Source organism: Oryctolagus cuniculus, chromosome 1 (assembly GCF_964237555.1).
Source record: "Oryctolagus cuniculus chromosome 1, mOryCun1.1, whole genome shotgun sequence".
Lineage (NCBI taxonomy): Eukaryota > Metazoa > Chordata > Mammalia > Lagomorpha > Leporidae > Oryctolagus > Oryctolagus cuniculus.
Window position 1 is genome coordinate 92,880,807 of NC_091432.1, and position 14,303 is coordinate 92,895,109.

The window sequence follows — 14,303 nt, forward strand, 5'->3', positions numbered from 1 at the left end:
AAATGTAGGATGTGCCACTTAGTGTGATGTGCATCGCCCTGACTTATGGCCCCTTATCTATCTAAGAGTCAGAACTTACTGCTTCTCTGTATTACGCATTCCATTCCACCCTAGTGCCTATACTGAGATGTAGCCTGTTAGGAAGCATTGCTGCTGTTAATTGCTCAGTTCAAGCGCAGAAGAGCGAGGCGCCAACTGGTCCACCTGCCCTGAATACACAGATCAAGTTAATTTTCCCAATAGTTTTTGTTCAACTGTTTTCTTCTCCTTGTATTTGTGTTACAGTGGATAACAAGTTGGATTCTGAAAAATAATCCAAGCTCATTCCTTTTTTCTTACATGCTAGTCCATGATTCCATATTTTCTCAGTAAATGTGATTGCTTTCATTTTTAAAAAAAGATATTCTTCAAGCACCATCTGTGATGATAGGTTTTCATTATTTTCATTTTATTTTAATGGCCAGGAGACAGAGACAGACAGAGCTCTTTCATCAGCTGGTTCATCCCCAAATGCCTACAACAGCCAGGGCTGAGTCAAGCTGAAGTCAGGGACCTGAACTCCATCCAGGTCTCCCATACAGGTAGAAGGACTCAAGCACTCTGCTGCCTAGAAGGGTGCAAGTAGAATGAAGCTGGCTCAGAAGCAGAGTAGCTGAGACTTGAACCAATTATCTGATATGGGATGCAGGCCTCCAAAGCAGTAACTTAACCACTCAATCCAATGCTATTCCCAATGTGATGGTTAATGTTATGTTTCAACTTGCTAGGGTGTGATACCCAGCTATGATTTTACATATTATTCTAGATATTTCTGTGAAGGTATTTTTAGATGAGTAGACTTTGAGTGAATCATTTGTTACTCTTCAGAATAGATGTGGGCCTTGAACAACCAGTTGAAGGTCTTCATAAAAAAAGACTGTCTTCCTTCAAGTAGAAATCCTACCAGCAGACTGACTTCAAATTCAAACTACAACATTGACTCATCTCTGAATTCTAGCCTGCTGGCCTGCTCTGCAGATTTTGGTTTGGGCAGATTTCCTAGTCACATGAGCCTATATGTGTACAATATGATATCATAGGCTATTTATGTCATATTTGTGAAGAGTACTCATAAAATTACCGTAAATGTAATTAAAGGATATGCACATTTCCCATGAACTTTTTGAAAACCTCATATATAGAGCCATATTGTATATGGTGTATCCGATTGAATCTGTTTCTAAGGAGAATGCTAATACCTCATCCCACTTGATGGCACCCTTTTTTTATTTTAGCTTATTGTTATAAGCTAAATTTGTTATAGTTTATTGTTATGTTCATTTCCATTTTCCCACTTCATAGACATTTTGGTGGATATGTGTTCAATATGTCATCTTCATAAATATGCTATAGAGCAGTTCTGTCTTTGAAAAAAAAAACCCTTCAAAAGCTGTACACAAAACTGGAAATGTTGTCAGTCATTTAGATTTTCTAATTAGTCAGTTTGAATTGCTTTATCTTTTTCATCAATTTTATTAACAATATATTTAATATTTGCACAGCATTTTCTGATTATTTACATTCTATGCCAGTCGTATTACTTTGCAATTTTCTGCCTTTGCAGAAAACAAGATAAAGCTAGACCCAACTGAATAGTAACTCAAGCTAATAAGAAAATACACAGAATAAGATCTATGGAAATGCTTCCCCAAGTCTATGTCTCATTATTGAATAAATTCTGCTTTTCTGAAATAAAGCTTACTTGATTGCAATAAATTCTATGTTAATATACTCTCAGAATCTATTGCTTGTATTTTGTGTAACTCTAAAATTTTTCTAATGGTTTTATTTACATTTTATTACTAATATCAAATGCTGAAGACATAGTAACTGATATACATTCTTCTCACCACATTTATGTCTATATATTAAAATTGTGTAATCAGGGGGCCAGTGCTGTGTCATAGTAGGCTAAGTCTTTCCTTGAGGTACTGGTGTACCATAAGGGCACCAGTTCGTGTCCTGGCTTCCAATGCAGCTCTGTGCTAAGGCCTGGGAAAGCATCAGAAGATGGCTCCTACACCTGCATGGGAGACCCTGAAGAAGCTCCTGGCTTCTGGCTTCTGGCTTAAGATAGACTCAGCTCTGGCCACTGTGGCCATTTGGGGAATGAACCAGTGGATAGAAGACCTTTCTCTCTGTCTCTTCTTATCTCCGTCTGTAACTCTGTATCTCAAATAAATAAATAAAATATTTTTAATAATATGGAATCAGAATATATTTCTCTTTCTTTGTGCCTGTAAGCATTAGACTTTTGGTTTGTAGCACTGTTGGCTTTTTGCTTCTCCCAAGATGAGACTGACAGTATGGAAATCAGTCTCGCCTTACCTTGTGGTAACTTTGCAGATCTTTTACACTGGTCCTTTGCCTTAACCAGTGACATCTTTTCTGTACCAGTGATTGCAGGGGTGTGGTGGGTAAGAGGAGGTTGGTGATTTATACTTCTTTCTCTGCCAAGAACTTTGAAAATGACTCAGAATTTTTCATTGCAGCTTGAGAGTGATGGAATTCAAACCTTGCAAGGTCATGGATTTAAAAAAAAAACAGTGCATACAATAATTTTATATTTTTACATTTTTAAAATTTTTAAAAAAATTTTAGTTTTTAACAGATTCAGTGTGATTTTTAGATACAGTTCCAAGTGAGACAGAAAGATAAAAGGAAGCTACTGTACAAAAAACTGTCTTTTTGTGTATTTAAATGTAAATATTTTAAGTTTTTTTTAACAGAATCTCTGTTACAGAGCACAGAGTTACAGAGAGAGAATGTAGAGTTAAATATATGTGTATAAAGTCAATTAAAATTAGATATCAATAAAAAATAAGAGTGAGAATATGAGAAGGAGGAAGAAGAATCATCATGTTCCTAAAATTGTAATTATGAAGTGTAAGTTATACAGTTCTGCATACATTCCTATGGAATTACTTCTAAGGGTACAGTTTAAAAACTTGCCATGAGACCCCAACTGGGTGGTAAAAATACCATCTTAAGTGTTAAACTGATCATATGGATAGGAATAGGGGTCTGGTAATAATAGTAGATAGAATTAAAAAGGAGTTGCCGGCGCCACGGCTCACTAGGCTAATCCTCTGCCTTGCAGCACCAGCACACCTGGTTCTAGTCCTGGTGGGGGCGCTGGATTCTGTCCCGGTTGCCCCTCTTCCAGGCCAGCTCTCTGCTGTGGCCAGGGAGTGCACTGGAGGATGGCCCAAGTACTTGGGCTCTGCACCACATGGGAGACCAGGATAAACCTGGCTCCTGCCATCAGATCAGTGTGGTGTGACAGCCTCAGCGTGCCGGCCACAGCAGCCATTGGAGGGTGAACCAACAGCAAAAAGGAAGACCTTTCTCTCTGTCTCTCTCTCTCACTGTCCACTCTGCCTGTCCAAAAAAAAAAAAAAAAAAAAAAAAAAAGGAGAGGAGTGAATACTCCAATGTTGGAAGCAGTCCACGCAGCAGATTCATAGAATGACAATCACTTTAAGTAGCACTCTGACCTGAGAATCAGTCTTTAAGGCATTCTGGTCTGGCTGAAAAGCACACAAAAGCAATTCAGGCATGGAAAACCAAGAACTGAGGCAAAAAATGTCCTACATGAAGGATCTCAGTGTGTGTGAGACTCCAGTGGAAAGAAGTGGTCACCAAATAAGGAGGTACTTCTCTTTAAAGGGAGGACAAAACTCCCATTTTGTTTATGGCCTTGTCTAAATACTGACAGAGTCTGTGGATTCAAAAGTCTTCCATTGTCTAGGTAGCTCATGTCAAGAGCCTCAGGTGATCTCTGACATCATACATAAGAGTGTTGTTAAACTGACAACAGGAATCACTGTGCACTAACTTCATATGCAGGACCTCTGTCCTCAAAGGGTTGTATTATTATTATGTCTAAGTGCTCACAAAAGATGTATCATTATTAGGTGCTTCTTTAAAGTTAATCAAGTTTCTAAAAAAAAAATAGAAAGTGAAATTAACTTCAAGACTTTGAACAGGCCTTGTCTCAACTGTTGAGAAACAGGTTTTTTTTTTTTTTTTGGTTTTTTTTTTCTGTGCAAATTATTGAACTCTTTACTTAGTATAGAGATGGTGTTCTGTGTATAAAGTTAATTGAAAATGGATCTTAGTGGAGAATGGGATTGGGATTGGGAATGGGAATGGGAGAGGGAGAGGGAGGAGGTGGAGGGGTGGAAGAGTGGGTGGGAGGGCGGGTATGGTGGGAAGAATCACTATATTCCTAAAGTTGAACTGATGAAATTCATGAAGTCTGTATTCTGTTTCATTGGGGGAGGGGAGAATAAATTTTTTAAAAAAGAGTTAATCAATAGCAACACAAAATACAATAAATTATTATTTAAAAAATAAATAAAAACAGCAGTTTTCAGACCTGGTTATGCATTAAAACAAAAGCAAAAACAAAACAAAATATAATGCTAGGGAGCTTCTAAAAGTACTGGTGCCAATGTCCTATTTCATACAAACCCAATAAAAATGTTTAGAAATGGGATCTGGGATATTTTCAAAGCTCATTCACAGAATTCATTTTAGCCAAGATTTGAATTGTAGTCTTAAAAATACAAACCTTTTTACTTAAAATGTGAGACTTGCCATGCTGTGACCTCTCTATCCTGTCTCAACAATGAGCCTCTTGTTCTTTCTTTTGATTGCAGCTCAGGTATAACATCCATCCTTCTGGACTTCTCAATAAATAGGGATCCTCACTCTTTCTGTTGGGATTTCCCATTTTTCATTTACATGTGCAAGAAAAGTACCAAAATCATGTACCAATACAGTGAAATTGTTGGGTCTCCTCTAGTGCACCAAGGGCTTTTTAAGAATAACAGTGTTTTATTTATTTATCTTGGTATTCTTGGCACTTGTCATGGTGTCTATCACTTAAGCAATATTTAATAAGTGCTTGTTAAATTAATTTATTAATTTTTGAAAAACTTTTCCTTTTTAACTTGTTTTATTTTCTCAAGGCTTCTTCTCTTCTGGGTATCCCTCTTTTTAAAAGAAACCAAACAGGAGCATGCTTCTTTATTTTATAATTCAACTGTGTAGAGTCAGAATGTTCTTCTTGCCATCTATCACTCTATCTTAGCAGGAGAATGTTGTACACTCTGACAGATCTATTAAAGCAAATGGGAAAAACAATTCTAACCCTTGGAAGGAAGGAAAATCAAACTGTTGCCAGTATAGCAATTTGATAAAATTCCACTGTGTTCCTGTCTATCACATTTCAAGTTTGGGGCAGGCTAGAAAATCTGACAGGCATTTTGTTTGTATTTATTTATTTGTTTATTTATTTTTAAATTTATTTAATGAATATAAATTTCCAAAGTACAGCCTATGGATTACAATGGCTTCCCCCCCATAACGTCCCGCCCACCCACAACCCTCCCCTTTCCCACTCCCTCTCCCTTCCATTCAAATCTAGATTCATTTTCGATTCTCTTTATATACAGAAGATCAGTTTAGCATACATTAAGTAAAGGTTTCAACAGTTTGCTCCCACACAGAAACATAAAGTGAAAAATACTGTTTGAGTACTAGTTATAGCATTGAATCACAATGTACAGCACACTAAAGACAGAGATCCTACATGAGGAGTAAGTGCACAGTGACTCCTGTTGATGACTAACAAATTGACACTCTTGTTTATGGCCTCAGTAATCACCCTAGGCTCTTGTCATGAGCTGCCAAGGCTATGGAAGCCGCCTGAGTTCACCGACTCTGATCATATTTAGACAAGGCCATGGTCAAAGTAGAAGTTCTCTCCTCCCTTCAGAGAAAGGTACCTCCTTCTTTGATGACCCGTTCTTTCCACTGGGATCTCACTTGCGGAGATCTTTCATTTGTTTTTTTGTTTGTTTGTTTGTTTGTTTTTTCCCCCAGAGTGTCTTGGCTTTCCATGCCTGAAATACTCTCATGGGCTTTTCAGCTGGATCCACATGCCTTAAGGGCTGATTCTGAGGCCAGAGTGCTGTGTAGGATATCTGTCATTCTATGGGTCTGCTGTGTATCTCACTTCCCATGTTGGATCATTCTCTCCCTTTTTTATTCTATCAGCTAGTATTTGCAGACACTATTCTTGTTTATGTGCTCCCTTTGGCTCTTAGTCCTATCATTATGATCAATTGTGAACAGAAATTGATCACCGGGACTAGTGAGATGGCATTGGTATATGCCACCTTGATGGGATTGAATTGGAATCCCCTGGTATGTTTCTAACTCTACCGTTTGAGGTAAGTCAGCTTGAGCATGTCCCAAATTGCACATCTCTTCCCTGTCTTATTCCCACTCTTATATTTAACAGTGATCACTTTACAGTTAAGTTTCAACACTTGAGAATAATTGTGTATTGATTACAGTATTCAACCAAAAGTATTAAGTAGAACAAACAAAAATACTAAGAGGGATAACATATTAAGTTGTTCATCAACAGTCAGGGCAAGGGCTGATCAAGTCACCATTTCTCATAGTGTTCATTTCACTTTAACAGGTTTCCTTTTTGATGCTCAGTTAGTTGTCACCGATTAGGGAGAACATATGGCATTTGTCACTTTGGGATTGGCTTATTTCACTCAGCATGATGTTTTCCAGATTCCTAACAGGGATCACTTTTCAGTTAAAATTTAAACACCTAAGAATAATTGTGTGTTAATTACAGAGTTCAACCAATGGTACTAGAACAAAAAAAAATACTAAAATGGATATAGTATTACATTGTACATCAACCATCAGGACAAGAGCTGATCAAGTCACTGTTTCTCATAGTGTCCATTTTACTTCAACAAGTTTCGCCTTTGGTGCTCAGTTAGTTATCGCCGATCAGGGAGAACATATGATATTTGTCCCTTTGGGACTGGCTTAATTCACTCAGCATGATGTTTTCCAAATTCCTACATCTTGTTGCAAATGACCGGGTTTCGTTGTTTTTGACTGCTGTATAGTATTCAATAGAGTACATGCCCCATAATTTCTTTATCCAGTCTACTGTTGATGGGCATTTGGGTTGGTTCCAGGTCTTAGCTATTGTGAATTGAGCTGCAATAAACATTAATGTGCAGACAGCTTGTTTGTTTGCCAATTTAATTTCCTTTGGGTAAATTCCAAGGAGTGGGATGGCTGGGTTGAATGGTAGGGTTGTATTCAGGTTTCTGAGGAATCTCCAGACTGACTTCCATAGTGGCTTAACCAATTTGCATTCCCACCAACAGTGGGTTAGTGTCCCTTTTCCCCCACATCCTTGCCAGCATCTATTGTTGGTAGATTTCTGAATGTGAGCCTATTTATTTTTAAGATGTATTTATTTATTGTTTGAAAGGCAGAGTTACAGGGAAGCAAGAGCAGAGAGAAAGAGAGGTCCTCCATTGGCTGTGACCCAGATGGCCACAATGGCTGGAGCTGTGCTGATCCAAAGCCAGGAACCAGGAGCTTCTTCCTGGTCTCCCATGCAGGTGCAAGGGCAGAAGGACTTAGGCCATCTTCCTCTGCTTTCCCAGGCCATAGCAGAGAGCTGGATTGGAAGTGGAGCAAACTGGCACCCATATGGGATGCCAGCACTGCAGGTGGAGGCTTTATCCACTATGCCATTGCACCGACCTCAGGCATTTTGTATTTAATCAATGAAAAAAAAGCAAGGCTTTTGGGGTACTGTACTCTGCCAATGGAAGTAGTAATCTGATTTGTGGCTACAAAAAAAGTGAATCTTACCACAGATACATTTAGATTCAAAGTTTGTATGGAGAGGTGAGTGGATTTTTCATTGTCTTCTAGCCTCGCTCTGACAAGAAGACTGGAGAAAACTCAGCATACACTCCCAAACTTCACAGAATTTGTAAAAATGCAAATCCAAAGGGATGATACATCATCCAGAATAGCAACTAGATTGATGAGACAGGGAATCTATTCCTGTGAAACATAAAGTGAATTCTCCAGGAAAGAAGACTGGGTAGCTCAGATGCCATGACCAGGGCATTGACTGACGTGCGTTTTCCCTTACAGGGAGTAGTATATGTGGAAACACAGGAAGGAGATTCCAGGGCAGCAGCAGCAGGCGTTCTGAGTGTCTGTCTGCCCTGCACAGCTGTAGGAGCCAGGCACTCACTTTGACCTGTTCGTGTTTATTTATGTATGTATTTGGGTGATTGAGCAGACCAAATGACCCCACCAGCCAGGAGGGCACCAGGCCAATGGCAGGAGTCAGCAGTTCAATCCAGGTCTCCCACATGGACAGAAGAGCCCCAGCCACTGGAGCTGTGACCTGCCATCGCTGTCTTGGTTGAATTCTGCTGGCTTGTAACTGTGTGGCCGCTGGCAGGTTCTTAACCTCATTTTCTTTAGCTGAAGCATGAAGAATATAGAATCTACTACAAAAAGTCTATGGTGATTCTTAAAGAAATATTATAATGCATTTATCCCAGCATGTAATAAATATTAGTAATGGCAACAGATTGGTGAGAAAACCCGCTTGATAAGGGCTTAAATGGGGAGGGGAGTCCCTTGGCAGAAGTGATATACAGGGATTGATGCAGATTAAACCTGGTACCAGAGCTATGTGTGCACTTTGCCCCTAGGAAAGATGGTAGGGGACCATGGTAGGAAAAGTTTTTCAAAAAATAATAAATTAATTTAACAAGTCTATTACTTTTTTTCTTTAAAAATTATATGTGATTGATTTAAACATCAGAGTATCTATTTAGTTGGTGTAGAATTTCCATAAGGAGATTGGAAATTTCATTGTTTCTATTTTTCCAAAAAAGGAGAAATTTCAGTAAGTAGTATGATAAATTTAGGCAGAAAAAAATTGGTACCTACTTCAAATGCATGAATGATTGCCTTTCAACTTGATTTTTGACTTGATAGACAAACAGCTTGAATTTCTGGAATTAAAGAGTTACCTGATAGTGATAAATGCCCCACATGCTGAAAAGATGTGCACACTCAGAGTATTCAGAGAGAGAAGTGCAATTTTCCTGGGAAAATGGTACACAATTTTCTTTAGAATAAAGTGAAGAAACTAAATTTCAGATGGATGTTAGGGTAGAGAATCAAAAGGAATATAAAGTACAAATATATATTGGAATGAGAAAATATGTATAGATTGAAGTCCTGTTACTTAGTAATTAGATTAGATGATAAATCTTTCAAGAATGGATGCAGCTAATTCAACAAATCAAAATGAGGCAAAATTTCATGAACAGATAAGCCTGGAATGAAATTATTAGTGGACTGTTAGAAGAAAAACATAAAAATAGCAGGTTTCAAGAATGAGCATATCCTTTCAGGATTGTTCCCAACTTTCTTTTCCATTGTCATCAGAAATACAATCTTGTCTAATTGAAAATGAATCTTGATGTGAACGGAATGGGAGAAGGAGCAGGAGAGGGGAGGGTTGCGGGTGGGAGGGAAGTTATTGGGAGGGGGGAGGCATTGTAATCCATAAGCTGTACTTTGGAAATTTATATCTATTAAATAAAAGTTAAAAAAAATACAATCTTGTAAAAAGTCTTGACTCAGTTTGATTCTGGGTCATGCTACTGTGCCAACTCTATAAAAAAATCCTCAAATTAAGTTACAATTCTAAACCCTACCACAGCCTAGCTGGGTATGTGGCACAGCAAATACTACATCCACTTCTGCTAGAGGTTTTTAACTCTGTAGCATAAGGAATCACATGAAGTAAAAATAATATAAATGCATCTTTTGTTTTGTATTTCAAATAGAAAGCAAGTATAAGGTATAAGAATTAGAACACACATACTTGGTAAAAATTTGGTTATATTATGGGATTTTTATTGCTCTTCTTTAAAAATATTAATTTTCTTGTCATTATTCTTTAGTAGAACAATCATAAATTTTAGATCAATAATATTTTCAAATGACTAATAAGCATGTCACAATTCACATGAGAATTGATTACATGACTTTTTTTTTATCAAAAGAGGTTATTTGTCTTAGTTACAGCATGTTTTAAAGTTTTACCTATTTTTGAAAGCCAGAGAGGAAAACAGAGAGACCAAGAGAGAGAGAGAGAGAAATCGGTCTTCCATCCGCTGATTCACTCCCCAGATGTCCCCAACAGCTGCGGCTTGGCCAGGCTGAATCCAGGAACCCAGAACTCCATCAATATCTTCCTGGATGGCAAGGACTAAAGTACCGGAGCCATCATACTCCGTCTCCCAGGGAGTGCATTAGCAGGAAGCTGGAGCACATGCTGAGCTGAAACTTAAAGGCAGGCATTCCATATGGAATCAGGTGTTCCAAGCTGCATCTTAACTGCTGCATCACAGCACCAATCCCAGGTTAGCACATTTTTCCAAGTTATGTGTGTAATAAACTCACAAATAATACAGAGTAGAAATTCCTATAGTCCTCCAAATTGTGTCGTTAGTTTAACTCCATCATTTTCCCCATTTTACTAATGAAATAAAAAACCCAAAGAATAAAAAGATAGTTTGTACAGGATCAGACAGATTATGCATTCACAGCCCACACCCTTGACTGCATAAAGATCTTTCTAAAGTGACAGTTGTATTGGTCATCCAAATACATCTTGTTAGTTCCAGAAGACAGCTAGGCATTTAACCTAGTGATTAGCTGCATTTCTTTAACTTCTTCTTTAACCAAAGGGAATGATTTACCTGGATTTTTACCACATGATTATGTAATGAGAAAACAGGATCAAAGTTAAGGTAGATTCTTGAAAAGTTTATCAGTAGTTCTAAATCTGCAATTCTAAGCAGTTTAATATATACAGAGTCAGATTTACCTTTTCTATTTTTGAAACAATGTATTTATTTATTTAAAAGGAAGAGCAATAGGAACAGAGAATGTCACACACGTAGATAGATAGATAGATATTTTCCATCTACCGATTCAGTCACCAAATGGTTGCAACAGCTAGGTCTGGATCAAACCAAATCCAAGAGCCAAGAACTAGAATTCTGCCATGAAAAAAGTAATTATTTTGAATGGTATCAAACTATTCTCCAAAAATGAAAATATCTTTGGGAGGTGTTAAATGGAATCTCAATTGGTTATTTACACCTTAGCACAATTAATTTTAGTGATTCATCTCCCAACTCCTACCCTCAACCACAACTATAAGCTAAAAGCCATTTTGTGTGTGGAGGGAGATATTTGATAGTAATGTGACCATTAGGGATGGATGATTGCAGGTTATTGGAAACTGCCCTGTATTGGCAAAGATCAGCCAGAGTAAATGAAGGCATTTGGGGCACATGCACACAAGGAGAGAAAAACTTCAGGGAAATGAGAAAGGCAGCTTGGTCTCCATGATAAATTTGTAGAAATAGTCCTTAATATCCTTGTTTTAATAAATTAGACTCCAATACTCCTTTTAAACCATACTGACAAATGGCGGCCTGATACCAAAACATTCTCATCTCATTGCTGATTTCCCTGGACTCAATGTCAGCTATAGCAAAGTGCCCACGGGCTACACAGAAGAATCTTAAAGGGCCACACACAAGATTCAGAGATGAAAGGGAAGAGAGTCCTCTCCCTGACATGGTCTCCTTCAAAGAGTGGAGCAGGCAGCAAGGCAGCTGATGTCACCCCACCTTCCCCTGATATCTAACATCAAGACAAGAACTAGATGCTCTGAACCGAGGTTCCTGTGAAGAGATCTCCACGTGCTCTCTTCAGTGCGGATGGGCAAGAGGCCTGGTGCTTTTGCAGAATCCCTGCAGCATTCATAAAGCGCCAGTAACCAAGATCTTCAAAGTCTATTAAAAAGCACACGTTTCTGTTCTCTCTGCAAACACAAACCTTGACTAAAGCCCTGAGCTTGTTTTCACATATGACTGCCCGTGATAAATGAACCAGGTGTTGTTCCAACCTTTGCTGTTTCCTCTCTGAGAATCAAAGCAATAAACTGGCTATGAAACCAGGCTGCCAATGCTCAGGTCAAGGTGTGTGGTTTGAAACTCAACACTGTCACAAAATATTATGTAATCCGAACAAGTTTATAAAAAGATCAGGGCACAAAAATAGAGACAAACTGTATTAAATTCAATTATGAAAAGCATCTGCCATCCCACAGTATTACCATAAGGTCAACAGTGTATCTGTCTTTTCCTTACAGTGATATATCTTAAAATCTGAAGATTTCACTTCCACATTTATTATCTTTCTTATTCTTAAGTGGTCCTCTAAGTAGGTGTTGCTATACCCTTTATTTTTAAATATATTTATTTTTATAACTTATTGAAATATAATAAAATTGCATTTTTATGTACAACTTGAAGATCTTATATATATATATACATACAAAATGATTACCACAGTCAAATTAATTAACACATCCATTGCCACCCATATTAACATTATGTGTGGGTGTATATATGTGTTGGACATGGTGAGAATACTTGAGATCTAGTCTCTTAGCAAATTTTATATGCTGTAAATGAGTGAGATAATGGAGATAAAAGCAAGATAAGTAACAACTGAGTTCTAAAACTTGAAGTTAAACAAGCTTAGGTGATCTGGAGCAAGAAAGCCTACTGGAAAACACAAATGTTGGAATTGGGCAGTGTTAAGTTTAAATCAAGCCTTCATTATTTATAAGCCAATGGATAATCAACAGGGTTTTTTTCTAAAGATTCATTTATTTATTTCAAAGTCAGAATTACAGAGAGAGAAGGAGAGACACAGAGGCGGAGAAAGAGAAAGAGAGAAATCTTCCATCTACTTGTTCCTGTCTCAGATGACCGCAACAACCTTGTCTGGGCCAATGAAAGCCGGGATCCAGGAACTTCATCCTGATCTCCCACATGGGTGACAGAGGGGGGCCCAAATACTTGGGCTGTCTTCCACAGCTTTCCCAGGAACATTAGCAGGAAGCTGGATCAGAAGTGGAGCAACTAGGACATATAGGATGCCTACATCACAGGCGGCAGCTTTACCCACTAGGCCACAATGCCAGCCCCTCAACCAGTTTCTTAACCACTACATGCTTTGGTTGAAATAGGGATGATCATCATACCTAATTTAAAACACTATATGAGAATTGAAGAGGACATTATCAATGACTATTATTAATTCTTATTGCTAGGCTGTCTTCTTTACTAATCTCAGACCTGTATCAGAAAGTAGGTTCAGTCCAGCTGCTGGCAAGGTAGCAGCTCACACCCCCCAGGATACCTCTGCATACCTCTTCACTGTTATTCCACCTCGCACTGACAAGAGACAGCACTCTTGTTCTCCAAAAATACACCACCGAACAACAACATTGGTTCTGCCTTTGAGCTTAGATCAGTATGTGCCTGACTTCCAGTATTGATTATTGTAAAAATAAGGTATTAGATTATCACTGCCTGCTAAAGAAGATATACTCCTTGAAAGCATGGATGATGTCCTATACAGTTAAAGCACAAATTCTTACAAATATTCCCTTACAAAGGAGTAGATCTTCAATAGGATGCAACTGTGGTCCTTAGGAAAAGAAGGAGGAAGGAAGGAAGGAAGGAAGGAAGGAAGGAAGGAAGGAAGGAAGGAAGGAAGGAAGGAAGGAAGGAAAGGAGGGAGGGAGGGAAGAAAGGAGGGAGGGAAGAAAAGAGGGAGGAAAAGAAAGAAAGAAAGAAAGAAAGAAAGAAAGAAAGAAAGAAAGAAAGAAAGAAAGAAAGAAAGAAAGAAGGAAAGAAGGAAAGAAGGAAAGAAGGAAGGAAGGAAGGAAAGAAGGAAAAAAATAAAAACCAAATTGGACTTCTTCATAGGGGCGTAGTGATGAGAAGCAAGAAGTCACACTGATGGGGCTGGCAGACAATAGGGACTAGATCTGCATTGATGTCCAGAGAAGTGGTAGGAGGCAAAGGAAAACTGTGGGAGATCCCCATGAGGCCCTGAGGAAGCAACAGAGGTCACTTTCACAGCACCTGTGCCAAGCAAGGGATGGGGAGCAAGATGGGAGGGCTTACTGGGGAGAGGGGCTGGAGTGGTGGTGAGGTGTCTGAGTCCATTCAGGTTGCTAAAATACCATAAACTGGGTAGCTTATAAATGACAGAAATTTATTTCTCAACTTTCTGAAGATGGGAAGTGTGAGGTCAAAGCCCTGGAAGATTGGTGCTTTCTGGCACATGGATGGTGCCCTCTGGTGGTGGAACTGGTGGAGGCGCTCTCAGGGAGCCTCTTGGATGTGCACTCAGCCCATTCATGAGCGCTTCACCCTCAGGGTTTAATCGTTTCCCCCAAAGGTCTCTTGTCCTAATACCATCCCCTGGAGGCTAGAACCTCAATGTCA